The sequence below is a fragment of the Corvus kubaryi genome, unplaced genomic scaffold (genome assembly GCF_017639235.1).
Source record: "Corvus kubaryi isolate FWS band 111438036 unplaced genomic scaffold, C.kubaryi_AGA036_p1.0 37199, whole genome shotgun sequence".
In the NCBI taxonomy this organism is placed as follows: Eukaryota; Metazoa; Chordata; class Aves; order Passeriformes; family Corvidae; genus Corvus; species Corvus kubaryi.
Window position 1 is genome coordinate 40,715 of NW_024581056.1, and position 24,359 is coordinate 65,073.

The following is a 24,359-nucleotide window of genomic DNA, read 5'->3' on the forward strand; positions in this document are numbered from 1 at the left end:
TGAAGTTTGTGCCTGCTTTGCTTTTCTCCTAATTCTTATCTCACTGAAGGTAGACAGTAATGAGTATTTCGGACCAAACCACTACACTAGGTCTCATTGTACACACTATTGTCTAGGACTGGACATGAATGATGAATGAATGAATGAATGAATATAAAACGCCTACGATAGAACACATACAAATTTAATTGCTACATTAGGACACAGGAAAAAGAAAGAGAAATAAAAATTTTATTAGGAATTTGCTAATGGGAGGCTTTCATAATGCATTTCCAATGATGTCTAACTTTCTGTTCCTTATTTGGATTGTTTATTTTTATTATTATTTTATTTCCAAAACATCCTCTTCTGTTTACTGCATTTCAAATAAGTTACTTTACCCTAAGCTTTGACTTTACAAATTTTTCTCCCAGAGAATTTGAGTTAGAATTTGCCTAACTCCTACCAGCATTCTAGCTACAAGTTTATTACTCCAAGCCAGTTTCTGCTCAAGCAGTGACAAACCACCTGTGGGAATAGATCAGACAAATATGAATCCCAGCCAGCTGTAACTACAGCAGGAAAATTGCTGGTTCACTGGAGTAGTCTACTTTTATTTATTTGTCCCTAATTATAAGACAAGGATTTTAGAAAATAAAATTATAGCTGTTTTCTGCAAGGCCAATCTCTCCCAGAAGAATATGGAAATGTTTGAAGAGTATGGAAAAAGTTTATTTAAAATAATACTGTATCTTTCAAAATTAGCCTTCATCTGTGTAGACTGGCAATCAAATGTTACTTAGAATTGTACTCCATGTAGTATAAAAGAGGAAAAAAATCCCTGGAGAAGAAAATGTTCAGACTTCTTTCTCTAAAATAAACGATCTGTACAGGAGAGAGAGTTTTGAATGCAAGATTAATGTACATTATATTAAATGAATTCTTGCCATATACAATCTCATGGATGAAAGGTTTATTTGAATAGTTTTATTCAATTTGAAATAGGCCATTGTAACACTTTAGCATTGTAAAAATGGGCTTTTATAGTGTCTGACACATGTAAAATGAGTTGGCTCTTCAACATCTGTTCTGAAGTATTTACAAAATTCCCCTATTAAATTTTAACATTGTGTTCTGAAGTGTTCTCCACAATGTAATCAGAAATCGTGGTATATTTTGTTTCATTCAAAAGTTAGACCTCCATGGAGAGCTTTGGGTTGATAAACTCCTACAGGTCTTTCTGTTGAAGACAGAAAATATTGTATTGATCTTTATATAAAACAAATTATACTGAAAATCTCTCATTGCATATAAATAAAGGCTTCTTAATTAGTTTTTACAGATATTTATATTTCAGGCAGAATATAAAGCAAAAAATATAAAAACATTACTATTACCTTATAGAAAAAAATTAAAACACTAGAGAACACTAGATTTTGGCTTCTTCAGGGTTCTGCATTGTAAGGCACCAGGGGGAAAAGCCCTGGAAGAGAGAGGATCCCAAGAAAACTGGTTAATATTTAAGATTAACTCCTAAGAGCTCCAAAGAGATGCATCCCAGCAGAGAGGAAAAGGCAAAGAACAGTTTTGATGAACAAGAAGCTCCTGGACAAGCTCAAATACAAGGAAAGCCACAGAGGACGGAAGCAAGGACAGGTAGCCTGGATGGAATACACAGAGGTTGTCCAAACAGCCAGGGATCAGATTAGAAAAGATAAAGCCAAATTAAAGATCTAAGAAAACATGGACAGGCACATCAAGGGCAAAAAGAAAAGATTTTTTAGGTACATTGGTGATAAAAGGAAAACTAGGGAAAATGTGCACCCTCTGTAGAAGGAAAGAGGAGATTTGCGTAAGTGGGATGTGGAGAAGGAGGAGGTACCTTCAGTTCTTTCATTTTTTATTATGATTTTTATTCAGAACTACTGATCAGTCTCTATCTCATTTTTGACCTCTGGATCTGTGATGATAATGTCCCTTTTTGTTTACTTGTTTAATAAAATAATTTTCCACTGAAAAAAATTGATTATGTGAAACTGCAGCTTCTTAGGCAAGAAAACCTTCTTGGTTGCAAGGAAAAACACTACTGTCGTGGCCCAAGATAGAACTCAACACTAGAAGAGTTAGAAAGATGGTGTGTAGAGTTAACATATTTCTTGTTCTTTTCATACCTACTTTCATACTGGTGAATGAAATTGAGAAACAAGGAAACTCTACAGTCACTCTGAGTTAGAGCAAAAAGTGAGAGAAGACTAGATTCCTTGTACAGACCTTAAAGGTACTTGTGGAATTAGAAAACAATGTTGAACAGCAGAATTCCATTATTTTTATTAATTGCTATTGGTTTGCCTGTAAGAGCAAGAGAGTTCTTTCCTGGTCATTTCTAAAAGTCACATTTCATTAAATAGGGTTTATTTAGCTGATATCGTTTCAAATTCTACTTCAGTACAAATTAAATCAAGACCTTGAACTATTTCTTGTTGGTTGGTTGGTTGGTTTGTTGGTTGGTTGGTTTGTTGGTGGGTTGAGGGTTTTTTGATTTTGTTTTAATTTACACTATAAGGAAAATTTGAAAAGGAGGAATAAATTACTAGTTTAAAACAATGAAGCACATTGAATTCTTAAATGATTGTGCCTATATATTCTGTAAATCTGTAGCAGTTCCACAGTCATGGACATTGGCTTAATATCCAATTAGTGCTTACCAGTACTAATGACTATACATGCCAAAGAAGTTATATTTCTACACTAGTGTGATGATTATAAACTGTGCTTTAACAATGAACAAATAAACAAAAGAAATTTTAATCTCCACAGATTGGAAGCTGTTACTTAACTATCCTATTTTAAACAGCAAATTTTCTGACTTAGTCAGTAATTTGTTTTATTGATTTGATTAGCTGTTTCTGTAATGAAATCAGTCTGTTCACTGATGAAAAAAACAAAACAAACCAGCACTGACACATAGACTGAACATAATTTCTGATGCAAATTCAATTTAACTTATTTTTCAGTTTCCGAAAAATTCTTAATTTGCACCCTTTGGCATTACATCAACACATAGAAAGTTTTCTGATAATAGACAAGGAAATTGCAAAAGATAAAGATGAAACCCACAAAATTCTTATTTAGAGAAGGTTGTAAATAATTTTTCAGAATGAAGAATATTAGGCTTGAACTTCTTTAAAAAGACTATGTAGACTTTTCATCAATGTTATAAAAGAAATGTTAGCAGCAATATGTTAATAGGCATGGTCAACAAGGTCTATGTGTGTTTTGGTAATGAATTCCAAATATTCCATAATTTACTGCAGAGAAATAGCTGTTTTAAGACAGAAGATATATCAAAAGTTATACGATCTCTTCTTGTAATCATTTAATGATGAAAAACTTTGTTTAATTCTTCCTGGTATAATTAACAAAGAAATATTGTACATTACGATTTTGTTTCAAGAAACCCCTGATGTACTGAATATTGGGGAAGTATTTAAAGTGTATGCTTTCCCTCTGCCTGCCCAGAAAACTCTGATTACTACATCTTGCATGCTATTTGTAGTTTTATTTCCTGAACAAAATCTAACTGGGAAGGTTCAGGCAAGGGCAAGAAGGATGGACAGGTATGGAATGTGTGCTTTACAATGAGTAAATAAGAAGGAGGCTTCAGTGAGGTAAAAAAAAAATCAGGGGGAAGGTAGTGGAATAGAGGGATTTTGAAAGATCTCTAATGTCATGACATTATTAAAGCAGATAAATAAGGATGCATTTCTCAGTGGGTGTGGCTGTATTACTAGTGTTGATTCAAATAAGAGAGTATTTGAATATGTGTTCCCTTAAACCTTTGTTTTCAATCACAGCACATTTCCTACTCTGGAAAATGATGGTAGATGTTACATCAAAAAAAAAATAAAAAAAGATGGTTAATTTTATGTTCTGGGCCAAGGGAAAAAAAAATCAAACAAGGTGTAAATGGACTCCCGCATCATTTGATTTAACCCTGTGTGGAGCAAAGAGTTCGTATAGGAACACCTGTGGAAATTAATGGTCTACACATTGGTGTTACTGTCAGCAATGTCCAGTTAGGGATTATTTGCAGAATCAGGTAGCATAAGGTAATCTGAATTTAAGTGAAGCATTAAGTCTTAATTGAAGATGACAGTTTAGATACTTTCCCAGGAGCAGGTAATCGTTTCAGAGAAGCCTAGAAACTGTAATACTAGAACAAAAGCATCAGCAAGTGCAGAGAAAGGGGACAAATATTATCACCTCCCTTATTGATCCCTTTGGAGATGTACACTAATTCAGCTGACACCTCAGCACAGCCTTTCCAAATTATTTCGGTCCCAATCAGCCTACCTGTCATGTAGAGCCACAGCTGATCATTGGGAAAAAATGTCTATGTCTGTCTTCTAGCACTGAAAGAACTAGTTCTGCTTTTCAAACATCGCACTGGGAGTTATTAGAAGCAAATTTTAGAACTCTGTGTTGAGTCCTACAGAATACCATGTCTAAAATAAAGATAAAATCTATCTTAACATTTACATTGATGGCTGAATTTTAAACTCCACGTCAAGTTAATATCGCAGAGGTGATTAATGATTTTGGGGGTAAATTATATGAATTCTTTTCTTGTTATATTAAAAAACAAAAATATATTGAAAATTTTGTCTTTTGGTCATTTGATAGCTTGCATTTCATTGGCTTTTTATATGTATTCTTATATATATACATATATGTGTATATATATATGTACACACATTTTTATTTTACGGCTGCTATTTATGTTTTTTATTTTGCTTCCACAAGGAACTATTAATTAATTATTATATTTAGATACCTCATTTATAGACACCTGATGTACTTTTCTAAATGCTTTGAAAATGTACTATAGCTTTTTAATGGATTATTTCTTTAGGTTGATTTTAATGCACTTTGTTGCTTCTAGGTATCCGTCGCTGAGTGTTTAATGTCAAACCTTCTGTTAACTCCAACACTGTGCAATATGCCTTTATTTTGTTTTCAGTGTTTTATAATTGGAAATGATCTGAATAACAGGGGCATAATTCTCCATGGGAACTCTTACGCAAAATAGGAATATAAGATAAGAAATTTGATGTGAAAATTTTTAAGAGTGTGTATGCAGTAAATAATGCTATTGATTTTTTGGGTTATGTTGCACTTGTGCATATTTTAATCATAGCTGACTCAGATTTCAGTTCTTCAATAATTTAGGTCCGGTTGTGGTGACATGAGAAATAAGACAAAGAACATAATGTTTTGTAATTGCAAGAAGTAACTCAAAATCGATTTTTCATGGGCTAATTAGACCATGGTAATAAACCTGTAAGACCAGAATAAACATCTGTGGCTTTCATCTCATTTTTAACGAAACAAACAAACAATAATAACATTAAGCAATAAATATTCTTGTACCTACAATTTTTAGGTTGATTGTCATTATAGAATTTATGTTGAAGACCATTTCTTTATGGGAAAATTCTTCTGCACAATTCATTCCAAGATGTGCAGGAATGATATGTTTGATGTTTATAAGACTAATAAATGTACCCAAAGTTGTCATGGTAAAATTTCAGGGGGAGAAATATAAGGATTCACATGGTAGTAATGATTCTACTTATATGGAAATTATCTTCATCTTTACTGGGGCAAAATACCCAACAGTTTTAAGGAACCTTTAAGAAATAATAGTTGTGTCCATAGTCCATATATCCATGCAAGCTGTAGTTTGTTTTAAATAGTTCCTGGTTTCTATTTGCTCATTTACGTATTTGAGAATTCTTCTGATCTAATCCCTTTGACCTTATCTAATGATCCTTCTCCACTTTAATGTTATTTTGAGAGTAGTCGTTTCCTTTTTCCTTGGATATAAAACAATATATTCTTCATTAATTTCTTTTTTAAACATATTTATACTTAATTTTTCTTACTATTTTCTGAAAATCATCAAAATTTTGATATTGAACTCATTTTTCCTTTAAGCAAGTTTCTCGTCATTCTATTTTTTCCCTATATTTCACTTTAAACCAGACTGTTTTATTTAAGTTTTTCACAGTTCTGCTCTTTCAATTGTTCTTTTTAGAGGATAAAGCTTTTAGTCTTAAATCTAATTCCACCCATAGAGTGGACTATCCTATAGAGTTGTTTTATTATCTATAATGGCTAAAATAATTTAAATTTTTTTCTAATATTTGCAGAAGTAATTGTTACAGACATATTTCAAAGGTTATAGATTAAATGGAAAATAAACAGAAGAATTAATAATGTTTAATCAATTCAATTTAGAATCACAATATTATATAGTGAAAGATCCTTGCTAATAAATTATGGGTACACCAAAAATTCCTAAGCAAATCCAAATGATATGTACTTTCAATCAGGTCTCAGGCTATGATGAGAAAAGAATAGTACCATTCCTTCATGAAAACCACTAAAGAAACACTTATCGTATTTGGGTAGGTAAGAAGGGTGTTGGTTTTTTTTCCTTCTACCCGAAGCTGATCAAGTCTTAAGTGCTGACATGTACCCAGAAATCCATGTAATTTTTCTCTACCTACACACAAGATGAAATGAACCTTGGACATACTGTTTTCTCTAAACATGAAAGAGGGTGACTGAAAGAGAGAACACAAATCCCTTATTCCACTACTTAAATAAGGTATTAAAAATGTAATGTTTAAAGGGTGACAAGCATTTACCAGCAGTAAATGTTTCACGCTCAACAGAGTTTTCCTTAAGAAGTTGTGCAGCTACAGAATTTGATCACACTCTTCTATACCACAGTACATTGACTTATAGAGTGGGAATATAACAAGACAGTGATTCAGGTGTTAAATTATGGCAAAGTGTCAATAAAAAGACAAACAGAACTAGGAGTTTGGTGGATGAGAGGCTGGACATGCCCCGGCCGTGTGCTCTGGGAGCCCAGAAACCCCCGTGTGCTGGGCTGCATCCAAAGCCCCGTGGGCAGCAGGGCAGGGAGGGGATTCTGCCCCTCTGCCCCGCTCTGCTGAGACCCCACCTGCAGTGCTGCATCCAGCTCTGGGGTCCCAGCACAGGAAGGACAGGGACCTGTTGGAGCCAGCCCAGAGGAGGCCACCAAGATGATCAGAGGGATGGAGCAGCTCTGCCATGAGGAAAGGCTGAGAGAACTGGGATTGTTCAGTCTGGAAAAGAGAAGGCTCTGGGGTTACCTAATTGCATCTTTCCAGTGCCTGAAGGGAACCCACAGGAGAGGAGCTATTATAAGGGCCTGGAATGACAGGACAACAGCCAATGGCTGCAAATTAAAAGAGAGTAGAGTTAGATTAGATACTGGAAGAAATTCTTCCTTGTGAGGGTGTTGAGGCACTGGCACAGGTTGCCCAGAGAAGCTGTGGCTGGCCTGTCCCTGGAAGTGTCCAAGGCCAGGCTGGATGTCTCACTCAGCAACCTGGTCTAGTGGAAGGTGTACCTGTCATTGGCAGAGGGGTTGGAACAAGATGGTCTTTGAGGTCCCTTCAAAGCCAGGCCATTCTGTGATTCTGTGAATCTATAGAAACCTTTCTTTTACCTCTGTGTGTCCATAAATGTTCAGGAATACATATGTGTAGTCAGGAATTTTTCAAAAATTTAAGGCTATTATGATGGAATTATTTTATGCAGCTTTCAGTTAAAGGGGACTTTGACATCTATAGTTTGGGGCTTTAATTTCATATCAGTATCTTCCAGGATGTCCATAGTATTTCTAAGTATTTTCATACTGGTGTTGCACTTGCAATCACTACTTGCTGGTGTGGCAGAAGGTTTAAATGCCCAGAATCATAAATACACCTTGCTCATGAATGCTGAGTGCATAACTAAAAGGCTACAGTCTTTAGTTGAGCATAATAAATATGCTCAACAGCACCTAGAATTTGAATATTACTCAACCTGATAACCTCTTGTACTTTCCTTATTTTTCTATGGCTCTTGAGGAATAAAAGTTTGGTCAAATAAACTGTTGTGATATTTACATTATTCTCACATCCACTGCCTTCCTTCGGGGACTGGAAACTTCCCTTTATTGTCCTGTAGTAGTAAGCTTTGTAACATCCCTATATTCCAGTTCTTCTGCTTCCTCTAGGTGTCTGAGATAATGCTCATCATTAATATAGTTAATATTTGCATGCAAGGTAAATCCTCTCTTTCAAAGCACTACTGTTAATGTGTGAAAACATACACGAGCATAGGACATGAGACTCAGGACCCAACTTCTCTTTGCCATTGACAAAAAAGATCCTTTGAATAAGCTGCTCTCTCCTACCCTCCTCTCCATCAGAAGAAGAGTCATCTGCTGAATGCCATTTTCCAAGTAGTTCTCTATTCCCTTAGTTTAAGGAACAATGTGCAACACTCATTATTGACACAATATAAAAACCATAATATGTCATATATTTAAACTTAGCTAGTAGCATTACGTTTTCCATTAAAACTTCACACTGCTTTTCAAATGCAACTACTCAGTGATAATACTCACTGTTCTATAAAACCCTTAAAAGAGAAAAATTCTCTGGAACCAAAGTTAATAGTTGCCCAGTTAAATCTGCAGGAAAAAACCCACCACAAGGCATCGAGGTACCTTATCCAAAGGTCTTTATGAAACAGTAGCTACTTAATCCTGATAAATGTTTTTCTGATTCTAGGGATGTACCTTTATGTTTCTTTGGACATATAAAATGTTATCTTAAATCTGTCCCTGACTTATTTAAGGTATATTAACACTTTTAATTCTTGAGAAAGAAATACGAAATGGAAAATTTAGTGTATCGTGACATTTGGGAAAAAACCACAACTCTAAAAGACTAAAAAAATGCTATTTGAATTACAGAAGACATATCATACTATTCTTTAAAATCAGTAACAGATTCTTGGCATTCCCACAAATCAAGTACATGGTTTGTTATAAATGCATCATTAAAATAGTTCCTGTTGCTTACAGGTAAGCGTACTGGAAGAAAAAACATGCCTGCATAGAGTATTAAATAAAAGACTGGTCTTACCTGAGGGGCAATTAACAAAGTTCTAGCTTCTTATTGAAGCAGCGAGACATGGAATAAATATCTTGAGTCTGAAAGAATACCCGTTGAACTACTGATCTATTAAAAGTTCCCTGAAAAGCATCAGCAGGAGAAATAATGTGTTTTAAATGTGACTGAACTGAAGTGATTAAAGTATATATTCTGTTGAGAAAATCATAATAATGGGAAGAAACTGTTTGTTTTTCAAAAGAAAAATCAGCTATTAAAAAAGCCAATATGCTTTCCAGAAAATTTCTCTACTTTAGTATAAGACAGGATTTACATACAAATTTGGTGTAATAAATAAATAAATAAATAAAATGTGTCAGAAATCTTGTAATGCGAGAAAGGTTGTGTGTTTGATTGCTTCTTCTTTCCCTTAGAAACCAAAACACAGCAAGTCAAGGGGATGAAAGAATGCAGTTTCTATTAGGTACTGTTACAGTAGCATTTTCTATGACAATGGGGGGACTGAGGTATTGGTGTTATGATTATTGTTATTATTCAAGTACATTTAATATGTTTACCAGACCACCTGTATAAGCATTTTGTTCAGCTTCAACCTTTAAACTTTTAATAAAAATGATATTGTTATGCCTTTTTAAAAGATGAGCACTGAGAATAAATGAAATTCACACATTTTATCTATGGTGACTGTCAGAATAATATTCCTTTTTTCTTACATAAGTCTTGATGTTCATCTTCTTCACCTTCACATCTTAGGTATAGATGTGCATTTTAATGAAAGCCACGTTAGGAACATTAACCCCAGGGGGCTCCAAAGATAGGGAACTCAGTTATGTAAATGCCAAGATATATCACAAATTTAAGAATTCACTTAAGTGAATTTAAGTGAACTTAATTTAAGTTTCACTTTGGCTGCAATTCTTTAGATAAGAAGAATCTTAAACAATAGAATGTTATATACATTCCCTGAGTTTTAATCTTAAAATCAATTAGAGCTTCTTTTGTCCTACCTTACTCATGAAGTAGTCAGGATGATCATGTAGCAGAAAAATGTACTTCAACATGTTTTCCCAAAGACGAATTTTTCAGTGAGCCTTCAGAAGACATGGCCTGGCCTTTCCCTTTTATAAAGGATATTTTCAAGTGAAGGGCTTATGGGAAGCTCCCTTTGCAAAGCACTTAGTACTTCCCCTAATGAAAAATTAGGTCTTTGAAAGGGAGAAATCTTCAAAAGCTCATGTGAGTTTGGGGTATGTTTGGACCAATGCTGTAAAAAAGGTGAAATTGGCATGGAAGGAGAAAGGCATTAAAGATGCCCAATTTACCAACATGGGGTGGCACCTCATCTCTTTCCAGCTTTAATATCATAATCTCTTAATCCTCACATTCCTTATGTAAGTCTACCCTAATGCTAATTTTTCCTTGTTATCCTATCACACGTGATTCTGCCTGAAAAACACCACTTGCTGCAATTCATCTGCCAAGCTCATCACTCATTTTACAAATCTATCAGAACAAGCCAAAAAAAATATTTTGCTTATTATGCCAATTTTCTGAATATTTTTGCTGAATAAAGTTATAAATTTTTTACCAAAAAATAACTGTTGCACATTCTATTGGATAGATGAGACTTAGAGGAGAGCAGAAAAAATAAAAAGCAAGCTGTAGACTATTTATAGTAAATCACAGGGTTGAATACAGAAAGACAAAAATATGTAGGTGATTTTGGATAACAGATGTGGGAACCCAGAGTGCAGAGAACATTTCTCTGCCTGTTTTGAAGGATTTTAGCCCCCTGAACAACACTGTTTTTGACCTCCGTCCTTGGAAAAAACTGCCTACTCTTAGAGAGGAACCAGAAACTACACTGGTGTAAATTAGGTGATAGACTACTATGTAAGATTATCACAGGGTGAAAAATTTAGTGGTTTTGGGTTTGTTAATGTAGTAAATAGATAAAAGCAAAAAACATCAAAATGGAGGATTGTTGTTGTTCTCCAAACCTTCTTCTTCTTCTTCTTCTTCTACTGCTCCATATTCTGCATTAAAAATAGTTTGGGATGATTGGACAAAGAATTCTGCAGTTCCTGGCTGTGTTAACAGATAATTGGTAGAAAAGTAAAAATAATGTACGTTTTTAGTAACCATTGGTTAATTTACCTTTGAAAGACTGTATAAATCTTGATAATTCATCTTTCTCCTGCATTCTCTGCTCTGTGCTATGTCTGGGTCACGTTAGTGACTCTGTTTCTCTGATAAGACTTAATAAACAACTATCTGGAAGCAACGAAGCCTGAGAGCCCCGTTTGTCTCTCGAACTGCTGGTTTGCCAGCCTTTAAAAGATCTCTCCCATCAGGAGAGGCATAATTACAGCATGGTCAGTGTCAACAGAGAACAATTATTTTAGGTGTTTCCCAACTTAACATTTCATTAATTCATAGAAATTATTTTATACATGAATAAATGCACACATATTGAGTAACTTCTGCTATTCCTATTTAACCATTGAATTTCTTATTCTTTTCTTCTTCTCCTTACCCTTCAATTACCAATCTGACTGGTGTATATCACACTCTATCCTTGATAAAACAATTCTGAGGTAGTAGTTTACAATTCTTTCTTGATGATCATTAAGCAAAAATGTATTTTTAAAATCAGCAGGACCCCTTGAAACGTACTTACAGCACCCTCAGACAAAAGAAGCTCTCATGTTATAAAATTTCAAATTATCTTAAAAATCAAAGATAATGGTATATCTGACTTATACTAGTCTGGATATTTCTTTAATCATTTATATACCTAAAATCACTTAGGTCTTCCTGGGTTTTAAATCAGACTATGCTATCCATAATGAATAAGAGGGAAGTAATGATAACACTTACAGGAATTTGATATCACTCACAGGATTTAACATTTATGTGAATAAGAAGAAAAATAAGTTATCCTGCCATCCAAGTAACTTATGATTCTTTCTTTGATTCTGTATAATATTCAAGTAAGTGTATTGTTACTTAAAACTAAAGAAATTTTCCAGGTGAGGCTCTCTGGTGTTCAAGAAATGTAGACTATGAGTGAATATCTCTGTTTAGACCGAACCCTAAAATTTTCATAGAATCATAGAATAGTAGAATATGCTGAATTGGAAGGGACCCATCAAGATCATTGGGTCCAACACCTGGTTCTGCACAGGACACCCCAACAACCCCACCATGTGCCTGAGAGCATTGTCCAAATGCTTCTTGAGCTCTGTCAGACTCGATGATATGACCATGTCCCTAGGGAGCCTGTTCCAGTGCAAAACCATTCCCTGGGTGAAGAACCTTTTTCTGTTATCTAACCTAAACATCCTCTGACTCAGCTTCAGGCCATTCCCTCAAATTGTGTCACTGGTCACGAGTGAAGAGATCAGTGCCTGTCCCTTCACTTCTCATGAGGGTGTGGAAGAACACCATGAGTTCTCCCCTCAATCTCCTCCAGGCTGAAGAATAGCTGCAAGTAGCTTTCCCTGCTCTTTTAAACAAAACTTTGATGGTAGAATCTATGGAATTTAAGTCAGAAGTATGACATTCAAGTTTGTCCTACAGTTATAATTTTGGTGCAGTTGAGTACATCAGATTTGTCTGTGCCTGTGTTCATGCCCGTAGTGCGTAAGTAATTAATTTCCAGGGAGGTCAAGGCAGTTCCCATTGAGTCTCTCATGGATGAAGCAACAGGCTGATCTGAGACAACAAATGAATGTCAGGTAAGGTGAATCACACTGACCTGACTAGGCCTGGCAGGAGCTCTCCAGGCAAGAATTTTGGACAGTCCAGGAGATTCCTCCGTTGGACTGCTGCTGTGCCTAGACAAACCAGGAGTCACTACCTGTACCTGCTGATTGATTAATTGATGCTGGATTCACATTCTGGGCAAAGAATCTGGCTATGTAAGGGACTCATCGAACTAAATACTGCTGAGGGTGAAAAAACTGATCAAATTGAACATAGGTAATTTTAAAAAGTCTAAGCAAACTCTTCACGCAGGTGCAGAAATGGTTGTGAAAGTTTTTTTCCATGTAGTTAAGATAGAGAAAAGGTTTAAGATAATCAATAGCAATGGTTCATGCATGTACTAGAGGGATTATGTGCAACCATACTGAATCTGGACTATAAAAATATAGCAGAACAGTTTGGGTAATCTCAATGTGAGCATTTTTATGCAGTTGCAAAGACATTCAACAGAGATTCATGTCACCATCTGGACAGCAGCTAACAATGCAGCTGGAGAGATTCAATTCCCAGTGTATTATCCTTTGCAGAAGATTTCACAGTTTATTTATTTCAAAGGCTTTAAGTACAAATATCTATGCAACACCCCTTTTGTAAAAAACACCAACATGAAGACAATTAGTCTCGTTCCTGTGAAATCTTGATGGCTGTTCAGAATCATGCTATTTTTTGCCTCTGCTGTTCAGAGCCAGCAGTTCATACTGGTGATACATTCATATTATAAAAGATGTTTTATCTTGTTAAACGTCAGAGAACACTACACACAGAACACAGAGATTTAATTCGAGTCACCTTGGAGACTACATATTTTCCTATCTTCTCTTACAAAAAGTTTTCTGGGATGTATTTTCTAACTCCTTAAATCTTAGCACCGAGTTACAGAAGACTCAAAAGAGAATTGAATTTTTTTTGCTCTTCTGTGAGGTGAATCAAAATTTTGTCTCTTTGTAAGCTTGCATTTAAAGTCTCCCCTTTTTATATTTTTATTGGTTTTGTTCTGGTTTTGCTTTGTTGTTTTTTTTTTTCCTTGAGATCTCTTAATTGTCTAATTGGTTAGTTCATTCATTTATAAGGCTTTGATAGCATTGTATGACCAGGTGTTATAGGAACATCTTATATTTTTGAATAGATTCTTGGTTTATTCCTCAGATAGCAATTTCCTCAAAGAGTAAAAAAGCAGTGGCATTGAAGCTCAGCTGAGAAACAGTGTATGTAGATGTTACCACATATTGGTATCTCATTTTATGAAATGCTTGATTGAAAACAAAAGCTTATACATTTTGCTCAATTTTCATTGAAAGAGTAATAGTAGAATAAAATTCAAATACACTGAGTAGAAATTATATTTGTATTAGTAATAATATTCAGTCATGTCTCATTCCTTAGACAAAACTGAGTTTCAGGGAAAAAATAAAGAAAAAAAGGAAAACAAAAAGAGGAAACCCCAAAAATATAAGATTAAAAATTTTTGGAGTATCCTGAAATTCTAATTCATAATTTAAGATGGAAATTTTTAGGAATATTAGCAAGTTTGCTATCTTAGGTGACACAACAGTTATATAGTATTTAATTCAATCATTCCTTTCTAGGATGCATATGATATTAAAAAATTATATGCACTTTGACTCAGCAGGATTATTATATAAAGTTCTTTTGTGATGTCAGATTTTGGTATCCCTCTGCAAAGCATGAGACAGAGATATCATTGTAACCAATGTTGCTAGCCTGGGTTCTGTTTGGTGTTGGTTTAGGATACTGTTTATACTCCTTATGAAGGAATTTGTAAAAATTCCTGTATTTTAAACTAAAGCCTACAGTGGGGAAATAAGCATCACTCCTGATTCAGTTAGACTTCTGTGGGAAAAAAGAGAAGATAATCTTCTCAAGCAGAAACTGTCAGTTTTGGGAGCTAAAAAGCCAAATATATACAAAAAAAGGTAATATTCTCTTTCGCAAATGTAAAAATTAAAATTTATACCTGTCTATCTGTATGACATACCTGCTTACTGCAGCTCAAAAAGGATAATACAGGTGCTGGCATTTGTGAAACCTTTTCCATGAAAACTGAATTTTACAGAAAACCAGGATAACTTTTTTCCCTTTTTTTGTGGAAAACTGATATATTATAACCCTCTGGGTGTGTGAATTGTTTCAACATTCTATTATTTATCTTGTAAACCACTGTTCTGCTAGGAATTTTGTATTACTAACACATTCAAAATATTTTTGATTTCAAGAATACTAAAAATGGTTGCTGAAATCTCTTGATGGAAAGAAAAAAAATGATAAAATAGATCTGGGCTCAGGCTGAAACATGTTTGACAGTTCTCAGCACTCCAGTTCTCAAAACAGTGAATAAAAACTGTGTTCAGTATTTGATATCCCAAGCACAGTTAGTTGTGTCAGCATTTCTGACAAGAACATGGTTCTGTAGAAGAAGGTTTCTTTTTTTTTTTTTTAAGAAAAAACCAGTATATCTCTTAACAAAGTTTTATTGACTTGGGACAAAATAGTTTTATAGACCTAAAGATAATAATCAGTCTTGTTGTATTTAACCTTCATGAAATATTTTCTTTGTCCAATTTCAGAATATTCTACTTCCAAAATAAACATTAAAAAGCATTTAGGGCATTTAGGTGTAAAAGAGGATGCCACATGTAAGTATGGATAATTTTCAGGAGAAAATTTTTCTGAGCATGAATACCTAGGATATTTAAAGAAATTTTATTCTTAATGAGAGGCAGTCAAAGAAAAGTTTTGTTACTTTTACAATTTATAAATTGATGACAGACTTCAGTGGCATTTCAAATGAAGGTTTTCAGAACTGAACTGAAGATGAATCTTCTGCTGTGTAAAAAAGGGTTAGAGTCCTCTGAGGAAATAGCAGCTCACATTGTGTCCTATCCACTTCCACTTCTGATACCCAGAGAGTTTAAGGTAAACTTTCCCAGGTGAAGACAATTAGAATTTATTCTAACTTGTTGCTATTTCATGGTGTGAAGTCCTACTGAGCCCAGCTGCTCACATGCTAGACCTGTAGTTGTTTCTGCTGCTCTGTGAATTTTGGAATTATCCTTCTCTCTCCTGGTACCTCAGGGGCTTTCTTGGCTCATCCCTCCTCCCATGCCACACAATAGGTGAAATTCAGAGGCAAAAGCAGCTCTTGATTTCTGTGCTACCACTAGTGCTCATGACAAAATTCCACCAGTTTTTGTTAATTCCTTTAAGAGCCTTCATCACCTCTTAAACAGATCTGAATATGTAAATGATGCATCTCTTCCATCTACACCTGTGTATCACTGGCATATTCAAATGTGCCTATGGGTTTTTACAAAGATATATATTAAAACCTGTGTTTTTCTGAATATTTCAGTGCAGGTCAGTTGTGTCTTTTGTGTTTCTTGAAACCAATAATTCTAATAAAATGTATAGAATCAGATAAGGTAAAACACAGTTAAATGCTAAGATGTTATATACAAGATGATATATACAAGAAACATTTTGTGCAGGGCATGATGATAATGTTTTGCTACTTTAAACACCCATGAAACTGAAACACAACAAAAGAGCTCCTCATGTAGCTTTGACACCAGAATGAGTTAAGCTTGGTAACACAACTAATTTAAATCATGCAACTTTAATGAAGTGCTCTTTTGGATTTGTTTTTACTTTTCATGGAGCACATTTTGATCATTTTACTTTGAAAACTGCATCTTTTAAAACTTTTACATCCATTTCCCAGTACTTAGCTTTTCTGCTAAAAAAAATCTCATTAAGTATGTCCCTTTAACTAGGTGTTTGGAAGATCTTAATATACACAATTTTTGACAGTACTAACATTTTTCATATGAAAAAAGCCCCATTCATTTGAAATGAGATTTAACTCTGCATTTGGCAGGGCTGGTGAAGCTTCTGAATACATAAAAATTTCCCTAATAATAAATAGTTTTGGCGCATGTTCATATTCTTGGATTTCCAACATTCGTTAATTGTTCCTTAGGGGGACAATTTTTCTGGAAACCTCAAACCCTTTTTTAGACACACATGATAAGCCAGACATAGAAGCATCTTGTAGCAAACCCTCACACAACTGCAAAGTTGTCAGACAACAGTGCACAACTCTAACAGGAATTTGTGTTCTTGTGCAGAACAAAATAAAAAATATTTAAAAGATGTGCAAGCACACAGACAAATGGACAAAGGGGTTTGCAGGTTCTGCATCAATCCTCTGGTATGTCAGTTGTCTCCTGTAGAACTGACTTCCCCAGAGAAAACTGAAAAAGGGAAATGTTTTTAGGGGGTTTTTTTATTGATAACACATACATGGTCTCCATTTAATACTGCACTAGCATATAGGATAAAGAAATATTGAAATCATTTATTGGAGAAGGTTTTAGATAAGCTAATGAGTGAAACATGAAAGACAGGCTCAGTAGGTAAGTAGAAATTTGCCATGGATGGAAATATAGGAATATATATTTTGTATAACAAAAATTCCTACTAAAAGCACAAAAATCCCCCTTATATTTTATTTTATAGTAGAGTACCATGCCATTTTGTCCCTTTTTCAGGCTAGGCTTTTGGTACATACCTATGAAATATAACACAATACAAATACAAGTAAATATGCTATCAGAATTCTTATTTTGTGCTCTCTGAAAATTCAAAGAGCAGAACTAGCTGTAATAGATTATTATTTATGTACCATCTTATTTTACCACAACTACTTGTTACTGTAGTTACTACTGTTAGGTATTAGTCAAGACAGGTTTTTCTACACTGGTGTGATGAAATAAAACTAAATTATGTGAGAAGAAATATACATATATATTTAAAGACTACATAGCTGAGTATTGGAAAGGCTTGTACAGGACCTGCAAAACAGATTTCTAAGCAGCAATTTATGTGTTATAAATTTGCAATGGATATCCTATTTGGAAGGAAGGAGATTTTGTAGACTTTACCCATTGTGTCCTGAGAGCTGTGGGCTTATTGACTATTCATAGATGATTGTATCAATAATGTTTTAGTATTTATATTTCCCTGAGTCATTTGATGTATTTTCTGGGTAATCATTATATACAAAAGATAAATAATTCTCATTCCCAATCCTCTCGTTCAGATTGTATCTCTGAGGAAATAGAATTGACTTTTATTTGTTTGGAGGACATGGTGAAGTAAATACCTCGCCTATCACAGTACTGCAAGGCCCCTTAAATAGTGTAGAAGAATCTCTGATATGGGACACGTTTGCATCCATTTGAATCCTATTCTCAAACAGGCTGGATAACAGAGGAGGAAGGTGAAGGAAAGTGAAGGAATCTAAAGCTCTTCTACCAGCTTGCCCAACCATTTCCAGTTTTTCCTCTCATCTGACCCTTGTCCCCTTGCTCCTTCCAGTCCTTTAATACACTTGGACATATGTAAATACACATCATTGTTTTGAGAGCGTTTTCCCCTTGACTATTTTTGCCATTCATTATTACTGTAATTTGTGAAAACATGCAGCATGTTCTTTCTAGAAAGGGATTAACTTTATTCAGAAGGAATGGTTTTGCTGAAGTCCAGAGGTTCTGAAGCCCAAAAACCTGATGCTAAAGAAGACCTGTGTAAGCTTCCATCCCAGGGATAATGCCTCTTAGAGATTGTAATGGGACACCATAAGGGAAAACGTGCCATGACCAAGCTACAAAGCACTCCACCAGAAGTATTCCTAGGCACCTTTCTTCCTAAGCTGGTTGAACATTGATCAGGAACTGCTCACTGTTTAATGCATTCCACTAAATATCAGACTGCCTTGGTGACAGATGCTGCTCCGTGAGGACTGTCACGTTCACATTCTAATTACTCAGGAAATCAGCAGGTTTCTTTTTCCCCACCAAAACATCTATTTTCCCTCTACTTCCCAAGGAACTCTGCCAAACTAATCTATGTACTGATACTGCAACTTAGCAACATTTTCCTCACGTTTCTGTATCATGTTGTGAAGAAGGCATACTAGAAGCTTTTTGCTTTGTTTTCTCACTCTAATATATACTTCTAATATAAATGTGGAAAATCTGTACTGTTTTCTGTGCTCCTAGCAATTAATGTGGTAATTTAAAATATTTACATAAAAAATACTTTCTTTCTCAGCTTAGGTACCTTAGAAAACTACTCATAATTGTTTAAGACATGCTCATATCTTGTACAGATAGGGAAGAAAAATAGCTGTATTTTATTTAAAGATGAATCTGATATATGTAAATGTTAAAGTATATGTTTGTATGTATGTGTATTTATATATGTATAAATATATATTCATCAAGACTTTCTTAGGGTAATACTTCAAAATATATTCAAATAAGGGTTTTTATATCCAGTAATAGTAATTCCAACTTTTAAATTCCAGATCTATGCAGACAGATGTCAATGAAAGTATCCTTAATTTTTTATACAATAAACTTACAAATACCTATCTTTTTTTCTGGTGCCACATTTATCCTTCTGAATTCCTTCTGATTCTGACTGTGGGCAGTTTTATCCATCCCCAAGCAAAGGGACTGGAAATGTTGGAGTGAGCACCAGCATCCCCAGATCTCTCTAGGAGTATGGTGCTGCCATTTGGATCCATTCCTTCTCAGTCCTTTTGGAGTTCCCTTGGTTTTCTTTTCATACTCTTTTCATTATGCCTGCTTCCTGTACTTGGTTCCAGGAAAGAGGTGAAAGGTGCACTGCAAGCCTCGGGGGCTGTTTGTAATACACATAAATCATTTCAATTGAACACACTTCCCTATCCTATTGTTCTCGTTACCTTATAATTTTATGGGGTTTTTTTCATATCAGGCTTTCCTATCCTGAATCTCAATAAAAACCATAATTTACAGGAAAAGGGGCCAAATTATCTCAATTACTTTTATTTCTTAGAAGAAATGCTCTGTCCTGTGTTGTATTCTGTGACTAGTTACTATTAACCAAAAGGCTGGAGAGACTAATTTGGTTATCAATTACTGTCTGTACAACAGAAATCCCATGTGTTTCACAGAAGTCTGCAGGTTATACATTAGCTTCAAATGTGAAATCTATCAAATGCTGCCAGAAAAGTCTATGTACAATACATGTCATATAATACATTGTTTGGTGACTACAGTAAAAATACCTTCAAATCGCTCCAATAATTTAATGACTCATACTGGTCTCACCTGAAATCAAAATAGCTATTGTTTCCTCAACCAGACTTCTAAGTTCCAGAATATGCTTCTCTTTTAAGTATTCTGAAGATGTCTTCTACAAAAATATTATGTCCTTTTGATTGTGTATAAAAATCAATTATCCATTGCTCAAAATAGACATTTTTTCCTAACCCATAGTTATATCCATCCAGATGAGTCCTTCTCCAAAATAAATCCTTCTGCTTTTAAAAGAATCTGACCTGTCTGCATAAAAAAAAAGGGAATAAATGAATTTTTTTGAGAGACATCCTTTTGTTTTCCCCACAACTTTGTCACTGACCAATCAACACAGCCATAGGCTTTCTCTTGTTTTTAATTTGCACAAGATAGAGGAGCACTGATAAAGAGACATAAATTTTGGAAGGCTTTATAAAAAAGCCAAATATTTGTAAATTATCTCATCACCAGTATTTGATTAGAAAGAGTAAATTTTAACCGACATTTTAGAAACTGGTTGATAATCACTAATATTCCAGGTCAGAGTGTCATCCTCTAAATTTTTGCAGTAGTTATAGCCTTAGCTATGGAATGCCTTGTTAACTCTGCTTTTGGCACCATAACTTGTCAGTTTTATTAAGATTTAAAATATGTAATTATATACATATATATTAAAAACTTAGAGCTCTCTCAAGAATCTTGAATAGAAATGAAAAAAGACCTTGACATATGGTTCTGGTAGGTAATGTTAGCTGCCAATGACCACTTAGATTGTAACCTTAACTTAATCCCTTCTTTTTTCTCCTCAACCCGGTTCCCTACGTATTACGTAAGTGTGCACATCTTGAAATACAAAGTTTGCAAGGAGATTTAAATATAATTAGTGGAACAGTTTGTATGTTGGACAAAGTAAAATGGTTATTCTAATTAATTACAACCTTTATTCAAAAACTACATCTTCAAGAGTACCACCCCAGCAATAATAATGCTGATGGAATAAAACTAATTGTAGTAATGAATGCTGAGTTGATTAAAAATAAAACAAGCAAGCAAGAATTCTTACTCAAGAAAATCTGTAAGATTTTCTGCTAACTGCTACCAAAATGAATGATGTCAAAGAAGGTAATTCTTAATTCTGTAACAGCAAGTGAACAATATATTTTTTTAATTATAAAAAAGCATAATAAAGAGCTATGGGATTTTTATTTTAAAATATCTATAATGTTAAGCATCACCATAGCTAATGATAACTTGATTCATTCTGAATTTCTGCATATACATTTTGGAGCAAGACTCTTCAGCTCAATTTGCTGTTATTGTTTGGTTTTTACATCAGCTATCAGCTTTGGCCCACTTTGAAAGATTCTTTGGTACCTGAATCAGTCAATTTGGTATCAGTCAATTTCCCCTTGCTTTATTATTATTATTATTATTATTATTATTATTATACCCCTTTGGAGCCTTTTGTTTTAGTTATGGTTTCAAAGTTTTGTAGCATTTCAAACTCTGCATATGAAAAGGTTGCATTCAGTAATTTAAGACAGACTTTGTTTCTCCTGTAAGAAATAGGTAGTATTAGCTACTGTACACCATTCTAACTGGTCTTTTTCATGGGTAAGACATTGCTAAAAAAGGACTGTGTGTCCCAGGTTTATGTTAAATACCAAGTACAAAATAACTTTTTAAATTGTATACTAAGAATATTTCTCCCTCCTGCAGCTATCCTTTAATTTTTTCAAAAGTTATGTAGATTCTAGTTTTATTGAATTGTCAGATTTTTACAAGCCTCTAATCTTTTAAAAATCAATTTTAAAGTTGACTTCTGGCTTCCTAATTCATAACTTTTGTCATTTGATCCCTGAATGATTTAGATATCATTCTTTTCATCTGAATAAATAGCTGAGGAAGAAAGCTTAGTATCATCGCTATTTCATTCTCTCCTTTCTGTAAATTCAGATAGATTTCCTAGGAGGGATGCTCTTTCTCTTCCCTTTGACATTTCTCTATTCTGTTCGCACGTACATGCTTTTTCTATTTTTCTTTTAAGCTTCATATTTTTTGATGATTTTCATTTTCACTTTAATCTCAAGAGGACAACGCTGTGTTGAGGCACATGCTGTAGCTACATACTTGTTAAAGCTTTCATGTAGTATTTCTCAAACTGAGGTTCACAAAAGCAAGTAAAAGGGGAAATAAAATTGGATGGCAGAAGTCAGCAGCCATTCAGAGCTACCTGAGTCAGCAGCCACTTTAGAGGGGGAAGTGAAGAGCAGAACTTTTGACAACAAATGATTACATGAGCAGCCTACCATTACCTGTTGGCAGCAGTGCAGTTTCAACAGTAAAGTGGAGTAAGCATAAACATCTGCGTTTAACGATTGCAGTTTATTTCCACTTCAGCTCCTTAGAAGGAAATCCATGACTTTCATCCAGAAAATGTAAGCTGCTGCCAGCTAAGGATTACACGGTAGGTGAGGATGAGTGTCAACATTTTAATAAACTAGATTTACAAATACCTTTGCAAATAACACTGAACTCATCAGATTACAACAGAGTTAGAAGCAATGGCCTACAAATCTGTTAGACTAAAGAAGCATCAAGGACAGAAGTGCATTTACCCCACACATCATGCAGGAAATGTATTTTTTGCAGATGAAGACAGTACTTGCACAGAATTCAGATGAAGACTGCTGGTAGTCCCTTGTGCAAGGACAAGATGGCAGTAAGACATGTCACCTCCCAGTGTCTTTGTGAGGCAAGAAGTTTGCCGGGACAGGGTTTGGAAGAAAACGTCAGGATCCAGTGATGTTATTGATAATACACATATGTCAACTAAACACTTGACTTACAATTTAGATCAAGATCATGGAGCTCCAAGTCTTCCTTAGAAGAAACCTTCCAGTAACCACTCTTTGTTACTCATGACATTCAGGCCCGGCTGAAGCACCAAAGCAGGGGGATAACAGCTGTTGCTAAATTATCTCACCTGAATCAGGCTTTGATTTGGTGCTTGCTTACTTCAGCCTTCAGAAAATTAATCTGGCCATTTTAAACAATTTTTTCCCAAATATTTCTTCCTTTAATGAAAAAGGGGATATGCTGCTGAAGAAAATACAGGAATCACAGATGTAGTGAAAACAGGTAACCAGTGAGCTAACATGACTTCCTCTTCCTGCTGGAATGTATTTCCAGTAGAACAGTTTAATTAAACTGAGGTATAATAATGCATGAGAAGATATTTTATATTTAGGAATATTGAATCTCTATAAAATGGAAAAAATAACTGTCAGGACAGCAAAGGAAGGAACGCTCAAGAGAGAAAATGAAGATAAAAAAATTGCCATCTGTCGTGGCTACAAAACCAGGGGGTGGAGCCTTGGAATGTCATATTTGGCCTTCGTATTTGGTGAAAACCAGCACAGCATTCACAGGTTTTTTACCTTCTGTCGAATTCAAACAAAGAAACGAGTATTTTAGGGCACTATCCCTTTAAGGTAAACAGACTACAGGAATAAACATATAAAACTGTTCCCTGTTCTCAGAGGAAGAAGAATGCAGGTCAGATACAGCAGAAGGAAAGTAATTAACTTCAATTGTGGTAAACAAAAGCGAGTACACAAGTTAAATACAAACCCAGTCTTGTAATATATGGTCTCAGATGAGTTTGTTCTCCTTTCCCCATTTGGCAATTCAACTTTAAAAGAGGATGCATTGAAATTTCTCCCTTTGGAAATATTCCATTATTCTGCTTTCCCAGCTTATGTTCTAATTAACCCATTGGGAGGATAATGTTCTAATTAAGTACCCTTTATGTAGGCCTGCTTTATTCCTTTATGGACATATAAAATCCCTAAGCAAATTTTCTAGGTTCTGACAACCCTTTTATGCAGAAATCATTCCTAATATCCAATCTAACCCTCCCCTGGTACAACCTGAGACTGTTCCCTCTTGTTATGTTTGTTACTTGGGAGAAGTGACCAATGTCCACCTGGCTACAAACATAAAAACTAAGGATCATCTGTAACCATTGGCTCAGTTCAGTTTATATGTTGCAAGATGTAAATGATTATGCTATTTACTGAATATTTTTGTGAGGGAAGAACAATTGTCATTAGTCTTCCTTTCATTAACTTGTGGATAGCTTATTGCATTGGTTTTCCATTGTGTTTTGTTGCTTTTCCTACTGAGATTCTTATGAGTCTCCTTTAATGATACCTCCATGTTTCTCATAGAAAGGATTCTAAAATCTAAAAAATTACCCCACAACTAAATTATTCCATTCGCACTTCTCCTTGATCATAGAAATAAAGGCAGTGGAAATTTTTTTTGACATTAAGAGCTATAACTTATGTCCAAAAATATATACTATGTTCAGAATGTCAGAATATGAGAACAAATGGACACTGATATGATTTGTACTCTGCTGTCTTGTCAGACTTGATCA

At 34.7% G+C, this 24,359-nt stretch overlaps 1 long non-coding RNA gene across 1 annotated transcript; it reads right to left on the minus strand.

Moving 5' to 3' along the window:
- On the minus strand, positions 1-22,475 carry LOC121661797. Its single transcript, XR_006015094.1, has 3 exons — positions 22,464-22,475; positions 19,534-19,539; positions 1-86 (listed from the first exon to the last, which is right to left on the minus strand). It is a non-coding gene; the product is annotated as an uncharacterized LOC121661797 (long non-coding RNA).
- Positions 22,476-24,359: the final 1,884 nt, after the last annotated feature.